General features: G+C 36.0%; 1 protein-coding gene and 1 long non-coding RNA gene across 8 annotated transcripts in view; one reads left to right on the top strand and one right to left on the bottom strand.

Moving 5' to 3' along the window:
* DUSP16 (dual specificity phosphatase 16) overlaps positions 1–12,820 on the bottom strand; it is a 102,590-nt gene that overhangs the window by 74,574 nt on the left and 15,196 nt on the right. Inside the window, exon 1 of one of the 7 annotated variants that reach the window (XM_077170098.1) lies at positions 6,327–9,354. The exons of the other annotated variants lie outside the window; for them this stretch is intronic. The gene's annotated coding sequence lies outside the window, so the exon portion shown is untranslated. Of the gene's footprint in view, positions 1–6,326; positions 9,355–12,820 lie in introns of those variants that run through there. 7 annotated transcript variants of the gene reach the window in all.
* LOC143691525 (uncharacterized) lies at positions 6,476–12,638 on the top strand. The gene is made up of 3 exons (XR_013179552.1): positions 6,476–6,592; positions 7,058–7,139; positions 12,224–12,638. It is a non-coding gene; the product is annotated as an uncharacterized LOC143691525 (long non-coding RNA).

Below are 12,820 nucleotides of genomic sequence, written 5' to 3' on the forward strand. Positions count from 1 at the left end.
TGAATTTTATGGTTGTGAGTTATATCTCAATAAAGCTGTCATTAGGTAAAAAAAAAAAAAGACAAAGAAAGGTCCATGAACAAAGAAAGGTCAGATCAAAAAAGACTAGAATGAAACATGACAAATAAACACAAAATATAATCCTCTACTGGACCCTGCATTGGAGGAAAAAAATGCCACAAGGACTATTATTGGGTCAACTGACAGAAATGGAACACAAATGATGGAGCAGACAGAGGTTTAAATCAATGGTAGGTTTACCGAGGTTGGCATCTGTATTATGGACAGAGAATGTCTCTCTTGTTCTTTGGAGACCCGCTAAAGTCAGAGAGGAGAAAGGGCCATGATGTGTACAACTTGTCCTCAAATGGGTCAGAAAAATATATCATGTATATATGTGAAGACAAAACAAGTACTTAAGCATAAGAAGAAAAGTATTAATAATAGATGCTGTTCACTTTTCTTTCCTGAAAGTTTAAAATTATTTCCAAACAGAAAATCAAAAAAAAAAAATCATACTCTCAGATCCAGAAATTCTACTCCAATAATTTGACCTATAGGAATAATTGCTCAAGTATATTATTTGTGTAATACTATTCACTGAAACATGTTCATAACTAGAAAAAGTCAGAACCATCAGTATCAGTGAATGATGTTGACTATATTATATCTTGCAGTATTATATGATATTGAGGTCTACAAAGAAAGATATTTATCTATATGTACTGATATAAAACAATTTACAAAAATATGTTCTATCATAAGGGGGAAAAGAGAGCTACAGGAAGAATAGGTTATTATGAATTGTACTGCTATGAACATTATTCTTGCGCATGTCGAAGGTACACATTTCTATTATCAAGTAGATTTGCTTGGTCAGAGGCAGGATGGAGTATGTGGAGCTTTGTATAACAGAAACTATGAAACAGTTTCCCAAAGTAGTTATACCAATTTACAGTCTCATCATCAGCGTATAACAGTTCTAGCTACTCTACATCTTTGCTAGCACTTTGTATTTTCAGAATTTTAAGTTATTTTAGCTACTCTGGTAACTGGGCAGTAACAATTCAGCATTCTCTAATGACTAATGTTGAGCACCTTTAGAAGCTTTATTTATTTTTTTTTTAATCTTTCACATTTAGATCTACAATTCACCTGGAATTTATTTCTGTGTATGATGTGAGGTAGAGGTCAAAATTAATTTTTCTATATGCGGACACAATTGATTCAGGATCATTTATTAAAAGCAGTTTCCCCATTGCTATGTAGTGCCATTTTAATTATAAATTAAGTGCCCATATAAATGTGGGTCTGTTTTTGAGCTCTATTCTATTCCACTGATCTATTTGCTTTTTCCACACCACAGATCTAGTAATATAAATCCTCCAACTTTGTTCTCCAGTATTATCTTGGCAATTTGTGCCAGTTTGAACTGTTTTGTATCCCAAAAAAGCCAAGTTGTTATAAATAAGAATTATGAGGGAATTTTTTTAATATTCAGTATTGCTGGATGGGATCTTTATTGTTTCCATGGAGATGTGCCCACCCAATTGTGGGTGGTTACTTTTGATTAGATAGTTTCCACGGAGATGTGTCTCCACCTATACAAGGTAGGATTGCTTACTGGAGCCTTTTAGGAGGGAACCATTTTAGAAAAAGCTCAGAACCAATAGAGCCCACACAGCCAGAGAACTTAGGAGATGCCGAAGGAAAATGCCCCAGGGAAGCTTTATGAAATGAAAAGAGAAAGCTAGCATACATTGCCATATGCCTTCCCAGCTGAGAGAGAAACCCCAAACTTCATCAATCCTTTCTTGGGAGTTAAGATATCATTTTCTAGATGCCTGAGTTTGGATATATCTATGGCCTTAGAACTGTAAACCAACAACTTAATAAATTCTTTTAAAAGTTGTTCCATTTCTGGTATATTGCATTCTTGCATTCTGGCAACTTTAACAAATAAAACACTCTTCTTGCCATTTGCACTGTCAAATAAATTTTACAAACAGCTTGTGTAATAGTCTTGGATATCTTTCATTAGATTTATTTCTAGAAATTTGATATTTCTGACACTATTTTAAAAAGCATCTTAAAATTTCATCTCATGACTGTTAATATTATACAGAAATGCAAATTTTTGTATACTGACCTCGTATCCAGTAATCTTATTGAATTTACTTTAAAATTTTTTTAATTTACTAAAGTAAAATCCATTCTTTGGTTTACAGTTCTGATAAACACATGGTCACTAACTATTACCACAACTGAGGTATAGAACAGTTCTATCACCCCAAAAAATTCCCTCATGATGCTCATTTGTAATCAACACCTTTGCCCCACCATCAACTCCTGGCAATCACTGATTCATTCCATTCCAATAGTTTTGCCTTTTCTAGATTATGACTTAAGTGGAATCATACAATATGTAAACTTTTGAGAGTGTCTTTTTTCAGTATAATGCTTTTGAGATTTATCCATGTTGCTGTGTGTATCAATAGTTTGTTTCTTAATACTGCTAAGTAATATTTCATCATAGGGACATAACACAATTTGTTTATCTAGTCACCAATTGAAGGGCATTTGAGTTATTTCCAATTTTAGGTGATTATGAATAAAGTTGCATAAACATCTCCAATCATATTTTGGGTGACAATAAATTTTTATATTTTTTAAGTAAATATCTAGGATTTACTTAAAATCCTATTGATAAAATTTATGTGACAGTGCAAATGGCAAGAATAGCGTATTATTTGTTAAAGCTGCCAGAATGCAAGAATGTAATACAGCAGAAATGGAACAACTTTTAAAAGGAGGTGTTAAAAGGGATTGATGAGTTGTACAGTAAGTGTATGTTTAACTTTATAAAGAACTACTTAACTGTTTCCCAAACCAGTCGTACACCATTTTGCATTCCCACCATAAATGTATAAAAGTTCTGTGTGCTCTACACCCTTGCAGAATTTGGTATTATTAACTTTTTTGTTTTTTAGCTTTTGCCACTCTACTAGGTTTTTTATCATATACTACTGAGGTTTAATTTGAATTTCTCGAATGACTAATAAACATCCCTTCATGCACTTGTTTTGCCATCTCTCCTTAGTGAAGAGTCCTCAAATCTTTTGTTCTTAATTTCTATTGGGTTTCTTATTTTCCTATTATTGAGTTTTGTATATACTCTATATATTCGGGATGCAAATCTTTTGTCATATATCTGATGTGCAAATGTTTTCTCCCAGTCTGTGACTTCTTCTCATTCTTCTAACATTGTATTTCAAAGAGCAAAAGCTTTTAATTTTGATAAAATCCAATTAATCTTTTTTCTTTTATAGATCAAGATTTTTAATGTCATATTTAAGAATGCACTGCCTAACCCAAGATACAAAAATTTTCTTCTGTGGTTTAAAAAATATATATTTTAGGTTTGTTTTACATTTAGGATCCATTTTGTAGGATCCATTTTGAATTCATTTTTGTAATTTTGTCTTCAGGTTCATTTTTTTGCAAATGGCTGTCCAACTATTTCAAAACTATTTGTTTAAAACAACTTCTCCACTGAATTGCTTTACACCATGTCAAAATCAATAGACCCTATTTTTGTGGGTAGCTATCTGAGCTCTAATCTGTCCTATTAATCCTTACAGTAAGTTTTGAAGTCAGGCATTTGTGAGCCTGATTTTCTAATTCTAAAAAGATTGATAATTATTAATTATTATTATAATTAATATTAATAATAATAATTCTTTTTAGAATGATTTTGGTGGTTCTAGTTTCCTTGCTTTTCTCAATAAATTTTTAAATCAACTTGTTGATATTTACAAAAAGTCCTGCTAGGATTTCGATTGGGATTGTGTTGAATCTATAGATGTCAGTATTAAGCCTGCAAATCTGTGAATATGAAATATCTTTCCATTTATTTAAGGTTTTTTTAAAGTCTTTCATTAGTGTCTTGTAGTTTCCAACATAAAGCTCCTACATATTTTGCTAAATTTATTCCTAATTATTTTGTATTTTTGGTGATTATAAATGGTAGGTTTTTTATTTTTAATTCCAACTGTTCATTGCTAATATGTAGAAATAACATTGAGTTTTGTATATTAACCTTGTATCCTACAGATCTTATTAAACTCCTTAGTTTCAGAACTTCTGTAAATTCCTTGGGATGCTCTATGTAGACAATAATGCCATCTGCAAATAGAGACTGTCTTATTTCTTCCTTTACGATCTATATGCCTTTTATTTCCTTTTCTTGCCTTACAGCACTGGCTAGAACCTCCAGTGCAATGGTGAATAGGAGCGGTGAGAAAAGACATCCTTGCCTTGTTCCCAAACTTAGCATCCAGTCTTTGACCACTAAATTTACTTCTTTTGATTCTAATACTTTATTCATAGATTCTTTTGGTCACACAATCATGCCAGACATTTTTTTCTTTCTTTCCAAACCTTTTACCTTTATATACTTCTATTACCTTAGTGTAATAGTAATACTTCTATTACCTTATTGCACTGGCTAAAACTTCCAACGCAAGTTGAGTAGAAGTGGTGATAGTAGGAATTCTTATCTTGTTCCCAATTTCAATATTTCAGTATTATTTTGTAATATGAACTTTTAGATACCCTTTATCATATTTAAGAATTTCTTTTCTATTCATGTTTACCAAGAGTTTTTATAATGAACAGATATTAGATTCTAACAAATGCTTTGTCTGCATGTACTGGAATAGTCATATGATGTTTCTACCATTTTATAGTTAATGTGGTGAGTTACATTGATTTTTTAATACTGTCAAAACACGTTTTTATACATCTATTTCCTCTTTATTTAGAAAAGTTTACTTTGTCATTATTATAAATCAAGATCAAATCATAAGTTACTCTAACAACAGATAAAAAGATATATGGATAAATGAAACCTAATGAAATTCTAAAAGCTACCATCTAATCAAAATTATATGATAGCTTCAGCCATACTTCCTAGCAATCTTTTCCCTACAAAATATAAAACAGATCAGAGAAATGGTGGCCAAATCGTGGTCCTAGAGCCACATGTACCAGTCTAGTGTTTAATATGTAGATTCTGAAGCATACAAAAGGAAAAAGAACATCCACGACAAATGATACGGGTGTTGTTATAAAAGTAACATTATATATTTTTAGAAACCAGAAATGAAATTATAGTATTGAGACAAGTTATATTTCATGCAAAATAAATAATGGATAAATAATGTAAACATCTAATGGCTCCGTATATTATAAGTCAGGGAAAAACTATCATTTGGAGAGGAAATCTTACACCTTTTTGATGATGATTACATTAACGAATTTTGCCCTACTAATTACCACCCATGGATTAGTTTTATATATATATTTTTTCTTCTTTTTGCATGGGCAGGCACCGGGAATCAAATCTGGGTCTCCAGCATGGCAGGTAAGAACTCTGCCTGCTGACCCACGTGGTGGGCCCAGTTTTATATTTTCACTTGTGTTCTAGTAGTGATGTTTTTCTAAAATTAAATGACCAAACTGTAATTGGGGGGTGGTAAGGAGGAACCCCCGAGAGCCTAGATAATCTCCTGTAATGAAGCTGTCATGCTACCAAATGCGTTATCAGTCTCTGAGTTGACTGCGTAAACTACATTAAGAGTGATCTAGAGTGGCTCTGAACATTCTGGCAGCTTCCCACAGTGCACCTCTCTGAAGTTGTCCAGTCACACATCCAGCTGTATTTAGTGTTTTCACAAAAGGGAGTCCCATCAAGATCTTGAACATGTCAAAGAGCAGTATAGATGACATGGGTAGCCAAGCACAAAGACAGTGCTGCACTAGAAATCTTGAGTTCTATCACAACATTACCAACAACTCATTCATTCTGAGTCACCACGCATATTCCTCTCCCATTCCCGTTTGCCTTACTGGATCTTGCTTGTTTTACCTTATTACCTCATTGTTAGCATTAGAGCATTTTAAGTACCATAACAATACCATATGGCGATAACATATAACTCCATATAACCAACACAAATGCCCTAAAGATTAACTGTCTGATAGTATCTACCAAGTATTTTAAAACTGTAAGATGCAAAAATTTAAAAATATCAAGTACTTAAAATCTAAAACTAATTCTAAGCATATGATAGGGTCCACTGTACCATGTCCTTTAACCTCAACCACCAGGATCACATTACCTCCTCCTTTTTGTAATCACCATGATCGCGTCATCTACGTGAAAGCCAAGGACAAGCAACAAAAAAATCAATTTGGTTATATTTCTTTAAAGCTTGTATTTAACACTTAAAAACGTAAGTAGTCATACAGGAATAAGAGCTTACTGAATTTGGACCAGTTGTTCCATTTGTTCTACGTATTTAAAACAATACCAAATACACTGTCTAACGAACTTTGGCTTCTATTTCTTCATGACTCTGTGAGTAGGTTAAAACAAACAAACAAACAAAAACCACTCTGTATCACCAGGACAAAGTACAAGTTCTACCACTCTATGACATAACCACTGCAGGATTTGTGTGTGTCAGCAGTTAAAGAACTGAACTTTAGGCCCAGGATCTGGAGATGATATCACACTATAATAAAATGAGTAAGATTAAAAATTAGGTTAAAAAAAAGATCCAACAGAGCATTGGGTAGCGGGCTATCTACTAGCCACTGGCTGGCAATAAAGATTTCTCAACCTAGGGATCAGATATTACTGAGGTTCTCAGGGAATTGTAGAAACCAGAGGTCAGTTATTAAAAGGTTATACTCTCTGAAAACTGAGATAACTAGTCCATACACCTGGATTATCAGATAATGAGGAGGGGAAGGAGGGGGAGGAAGAGAGGAAGGAATCTGTGGCCTCCAAATCCTCTCTGGAGTACAAAGCCCTCAACTAGGCAAACCGTGCTGCTAAAGGCTAGGAATGGGAGAGGCTGTGCTACAGCTACTAAACTCCACACCAGTATTTTTAATACCTTTTGAGACCTGATGTGTGACTAGTTTTAAGTTGCTGATTCATATTTTAAAAACAAAGTGGTTGTGTCCCCCCAACCTTCATCCTCTAAAGGTGCTGGGAACTGTGTCAGATCATTGTCCTCCTTCCTTTGAACCCCTGTACGGAAGCAGCTAGATGGTGCACTGCTCTTAGGGTAAGTAGGGAAGGGCTGCAATTGTGGGAGAGAACTTCAGGTGGGCCATTCTCTACTTCTACTTTGACTTTGTCTGTTAGCCTAGGAAAGGGGGGACTGGTATGCGGGAGTCCCAGGTGAAGTTACCCCTAGATCAAAGAAAAAGGAGTGCTTTGTTTAAACCATGAAGAGTAGATAATCAACAAAGAGATGCTGACAGTGAGTGTAAGCTCCTTGACAGCCAAAGTCACATGCTATACACTTCACTGCATCCCTTCCAGTACCTCACTTGTAGAAGTCACTTCGTAAATACTTGTTCATGCTGATGACAGTGACACCACTGGCCAAAAGAACAGATCTTTTGTTCAGAAAAATGCCTTTCAGACTCAGGCAAAGCACCTGAATGAATTAAGGTCATTTCTATTTAAAAAAAAAATCTCCACTGTTTTCATAATAACTTTTATTAAAAACCCCTATAAAACTACTTTTTCCTGGCAAGCAGATACCATACTGCCTAATACACTGAAATCGAAAATTCCCCCATAATATACTATGTCTCTTTAAACGATTTCATGTTAATTACATTCCATAATGAGACAGCCACTGGCAGCATTCAAGATCATACCACACAAAGTTACGCATTTGCCACAAAATCATGTGGCTTTGGCTTTTCAGTTGGGACTGTTGGTAGACAAAGAGAAAAGGGGTTTTTACCATATTTGATTTTTTATTGTAGGTTATAAAACCAAGAAGCTATAAACTTAAGCTTCCTGAATATTTACATTAGCAAGGCTCTTAGTCATTCACAGAATGAAAAATGAAAACAATTACCTTAATTATATACTTAAAAGGCTTTCTGGTAAAAGGAAAAAGTTTATAACATTTGGATATCCTGTGCCAATGAAATAAGACATTGCCCCTAAGCTGTTTAAAGTAACTGTTGAATGTATTTACGCATGTGCATCTTATTCTTAAAAATGTACCCCAAAATACAAAATCCCTTGAGGGACAGGAGAAAAAATATGGCACTACTAAACTTTCCCACCTGGGAACCCCTGATACTTTCTCAAACATTAGAGACTTTCATTAGGCCAAGCCCTTGATTTTGAGGCTTACTCTTAAAAACTTTTTTCTGTAGCAGAGAAGCTTAAGTCTAGGTATAATTATGCCTAAGAGTTACTTCCAGAAAATCTCTTTTGTTGCTCAGATATGGACTCTCTCTCTCTGTAAACCCAATTCTGCAAGGAATATCATTACTCTCCCCACTATGTGAAACATGACATGCAGGGGCGGAGGTCTCTCTGGCAATGGAGGAGATGACTCCCAGGGATGAGCCTGACCCTGGATCACAATGCCTTCCTGACCAAAAGGGAGAAAAGAAATGAAACTAATATATCAGTGGCTAAAAGAGTTCAAATAGAGTCCAGAGGCTAGTCTGGAGGCTACTATTACGCAAATTTCAGCTCGGTATTGCTAATTGCCATGGTTTGCCAAACCCCAAACAATATCATTCCTGTTAACCCTAAAGATTACTTTGGGCTCTATCTAAGATTCTACAAAAGTTTCATGCATAAGTTTACTTTCCAGAAACTTATGACCTCCAGATGGTTCCTCAGCCAGATAAATTCTGTAATCCAGAGGGGCCGGTCTCTCCAAGAACATCAACTAGTTCCATCCGCCTATCCTATAATATCAACACCCCTTTTCAATATGAAAGAGTTAGAATGGGCATAGCACACATATCCCTAAAGATTGAGAGAAGGATCAAAGGTGAAGGAGGAGTTATTACAGAGAAGATAGGCTTTAACAAATGAGTATGACTGCTGAATCATTATACTGATATTTCTTTTAGTCTCCAGTGTCTTGGAGCAACTAGAAGGAAGAAAAAAAAACTGAAATTGTGGAACTGCAACCCATATCAAACTTTGAAATCTGTTCCATAACTACTTGTTAAAATGTACTTTGAAATTTAATGCTTTTTGTATATATGTTGTATTTCACAGTAAAAAATGTTTTTAAAAACTATCTATTGGAAACCTAGGGGGTGCAAGGGTAGTTCAGTGGTAGAATTCTCGTCTGCCATGTGGAAGACCTGGGGTTCAATTTCCCGCCCATGCACTTCCCAAAAATCAAACAAACCAACAAAAAAATTCAACAAATGGTGCTACAACAAAGGGATACTCACATGGAAAATAGAATGAAATGAGACTCCCCCCATACAACATACCAAAAAAAAAAAAAAACAAAACTATATATAGGAAATCTAAACCAAATATTAGCAAATAAAATCCAGAAGCATAGTGAAAAAATCATAAATATGATCAGTTAAGATTGTAACAGAAATCAGCAATATGATAATCATATTAAGAGATCAAAAGAGGAAGTTGATCTAGATAAGACTAAGATATATCAGAATACAGGGTAAAGGATGATATCATCCATATTATGAAACTTTAATAATTATTCTGTGTGAGACTAAAGGGAGAGATGTTTATTTGGTGTAAAATTTATATTTTGGGTAGTGCATTTCCTAATTTAATTTGTATGGTCAGTTTAGTTGAACACCATAAGTACATGTAATCTTGAACAGGGCGTAAGATTTAGTTGGTTTGTCCAGGTTAGTGTGATGCCCAGATAGATCCCAGAGTAATCTGGGCAGTGAATAAAAAAGTATTTGCAAAGTCCCCTTGTAGGACTGAGAAGCAAGGAGGAAATATTCAACTTCCCCATTTGGAGAATTTCTGATACTCTTATAAGCAGCGGGGACAATCAAATCAACAGGCCAAGCCCTCGTTCTTGAGGTTCACCCCTATGAAACTTATACCTGCAATGGATATGCTAAGCCTACTTAAAATTATGCCTAAGAGTCACCCCCAGAGAATCTCTTTTGCTGCTCAGATGCAGCATCTCTCTCTAAGCCTACTTTAGCAGGTGAACTCACTGCCCTCCTTCCTACGTGGGACATTGACTCCCAGGGGTGTAAATCTCCCTGGCAACAAGGGACAGAAATCCCAGGATGAACCAGGACCCAGAATCAAGGGATTGATAAAGCCTTCTTGACCAAAAGAGGGAAAAAATAAATGAGACAAAATAAAATTTCAGTGGCTGAGAGATTTCAAACCGAGTCAAGAGGTTATTCTTATGCATTTTATAGATATCCCCTTTTTAGTTTATGGTGTATTGGAGTGGCTGGAGGGTAGTACCTGAAACTGTTGAATTGCATTTCAGTAGCCTTGATTCTTGAAGATGATGGTATAAAGATCTACAATTTGACTGCATGATTGTGAAAACCTTGCATCTGATGTTCCTTTTATCCAGGGTATGAACAAATGAGTAAAAAAAATATGGATAAAATAAATAAAGAGGGGCAAAGGATAAATAGAGTAGACAGAAATACTAGTGGTCAATAAAAGGGAGGGGTAAGGAGCATGGTATGTATGATTTTTTTCTTTTTCTTTTTATTTATTTTCTGAAGTGTTGCAAATGCTCTAAAAAATGATCATGGTGATGAATACACAACTATGTGATGATACTGTAAGCCAGTGATTGTATACCTTGTACGGAATGTATGTATGTGAAAATTTCTCAATAAAAATATTTTTTTAAAAAAAAGAGATCAAAAGAGGAATGCCATTTTCATTTATTCCTTATTATGAACAAACTTTATTAGGTGCTGGTGACCCAACAGTGAACCAAAGTGATGAGGTCCCTTTCTTTGTGTAACAAGTTCCAATGAAATTAAGAAAACAGACAACTTATTGTAATAAGCACACAATATTTTGGTGTATGATAATACACTTTCAAACCATTGGGGGAAATAATAGCTTATTCAATAAAATTTTTTGAAACAAACCAAAAAATAGACCCCAAAATGTATTTTGGGGGCTTTTGGCCCCTTTAAATGCTACAGTTAATAACATTAATCTCCAGGATTTCCTAACACTAATGAAGCAGGATAAAATAGGACACCTGATTTCCTATTCAGCTCAGAAAAATTTAACAGACAACTCCAAGTCCCTCGTTTCTTATCTAGCTCCAAAGGAACAAATACAGAGCTGCAAACTTCCTGGGACAAAAATTTCCCTAAAGCCCCCAAACCTCCCGAACCCCTGAAACCTCCCCAAGCCATAAAAGCCTGTAAAGCTCCAAGCCCAAAGCAAACTCTTAGTTAATAATAGGAAGCATAGGGTCATAAAGATTGTTAACCATTTGCCCAAAAACAAATTTCAGGAATGTGACAACAAACCAAGAATTCTCCTAGCTATCAACTTCTAGAACAAAGAAGACACCTAGGATTCAAAGGTTACTATGGAAACCCGCCATTGGTAAAACTTTCCTATAAAATAAGCTGGCCCACTCCACTCAGTGCACGTTCCTCCCTTGGACATGCTGCATTAACCTCTCTAACATGTACTCCCTCTTTTTAATAAACTTTACGACTTATTCCTACTGGCCCTCTTGTCTCTAAATTCTTTTAGTTTCGAGACTATCGAACCTGCACTGGGGCTCAGCTGGCACCACTGCCAGCAGGGCTGGCAACATATTCTGGCCAGCTTGCCAGGAGTGATTTTAAAAGATCCCAGGAGGGCAACATCTTCCACTGGCCTCACGCCCTCGAGACCTGCCCCCTCTTTTTTCCCAAGGGAAATTCTTCAGGTATTCTGGCTCACCTCCTTTGCATATGGCCCATGTATCACTGCAGTACTCTTTGTAACATCAACCCTCTCCCAAAGGAGGATGTGGGCCTTAGCTAAATGGGGACCTCTGTTCCTTTTCTGTTTGTAGTGGTTTTTAGATTGGGTCACACATAAAGCTTACTTTCTGCCCCCAGAGTTGGGAAAGGAGCAGAGGTTCAGCTCAGAGCTGCTGGGGTAAGAATCTTATCAACCCTGTGAGTCCAGCCCAGAGCCGATGAGGTGGGAAGTTTGGCTCACTGGCCCTCTAGGTCCGGCTTTAGGAGTCAAGGGGTGAATCCAGACAGCCCACCTCCTAATGTCTAAGGTTTCTCTCCCACGGGGATGCCCCGGGGCAAGTAGATGTGTTGGCGGGTACTAATCAGCTGGCAGACTGTGGGACAGTGAGCACCCTTCTCTCTCTCCTTTCAGGATAATGGGTAGTGCATCCAGCATCCTGACTGATAGCCCCCTGGGCTGCACCCTGAAAAACTGGAATAATCTGCTGACCACCGAATTGAGAAAAAAAACAAAAAACAGTTCATTTCTTAACTGTTGTTTGGCCAAGCTATAAATTGGGAGGTAGAGAAGAATGGCCGGAAAATGGCACTCAGGTTTAACACCATTCTGCAATTAAACTTTTTGTAAAAGAGAAGGGGAATAGCCTGAAATTCCTTATGTCCAGCTCCTTATGGCATGAACCTGGATCAGGGCTCAGCTAGCACCATAGTCAGCAGGGCACCGGTTACATTAATACACCACAAATAAAGAAGTAGGACCCTTCTATGAGATTTTGTTGAGGGTAAGATCAATACCTTTTAAGGTAAAAGGTATTATCTTATTAGCAATGCAGTTTCCTAATTTGTTAAGAATTGGGAATATGATTTCCAAAATTCACTACATATCCAAACTCTTGTAATAACAAACCTAGACAGGATTCTATATGATCATCATCACTGTTTGAAACAGAAACGGAAGCCCACATTAAGGCTCTTGAAGCTTCTGCCTTGTTCAAGTGAAGCTTAATTT

This window comes from Tamandua tetradactyla, chromosome 7 (genome assembly GCF_023851605.1).
Source record: "Tamandua tetradactyla isolate mTamTet1 chromosome 7, mTamTet1.pri, whole genome shotgun sequence".
Classification (NCBI taxonomy): Eukaryota; Metazoa; Chordata; class Mammalia; order Pilosa; family Myrmecophagidae; genus Tamandua; species Tamandua tetradactyla.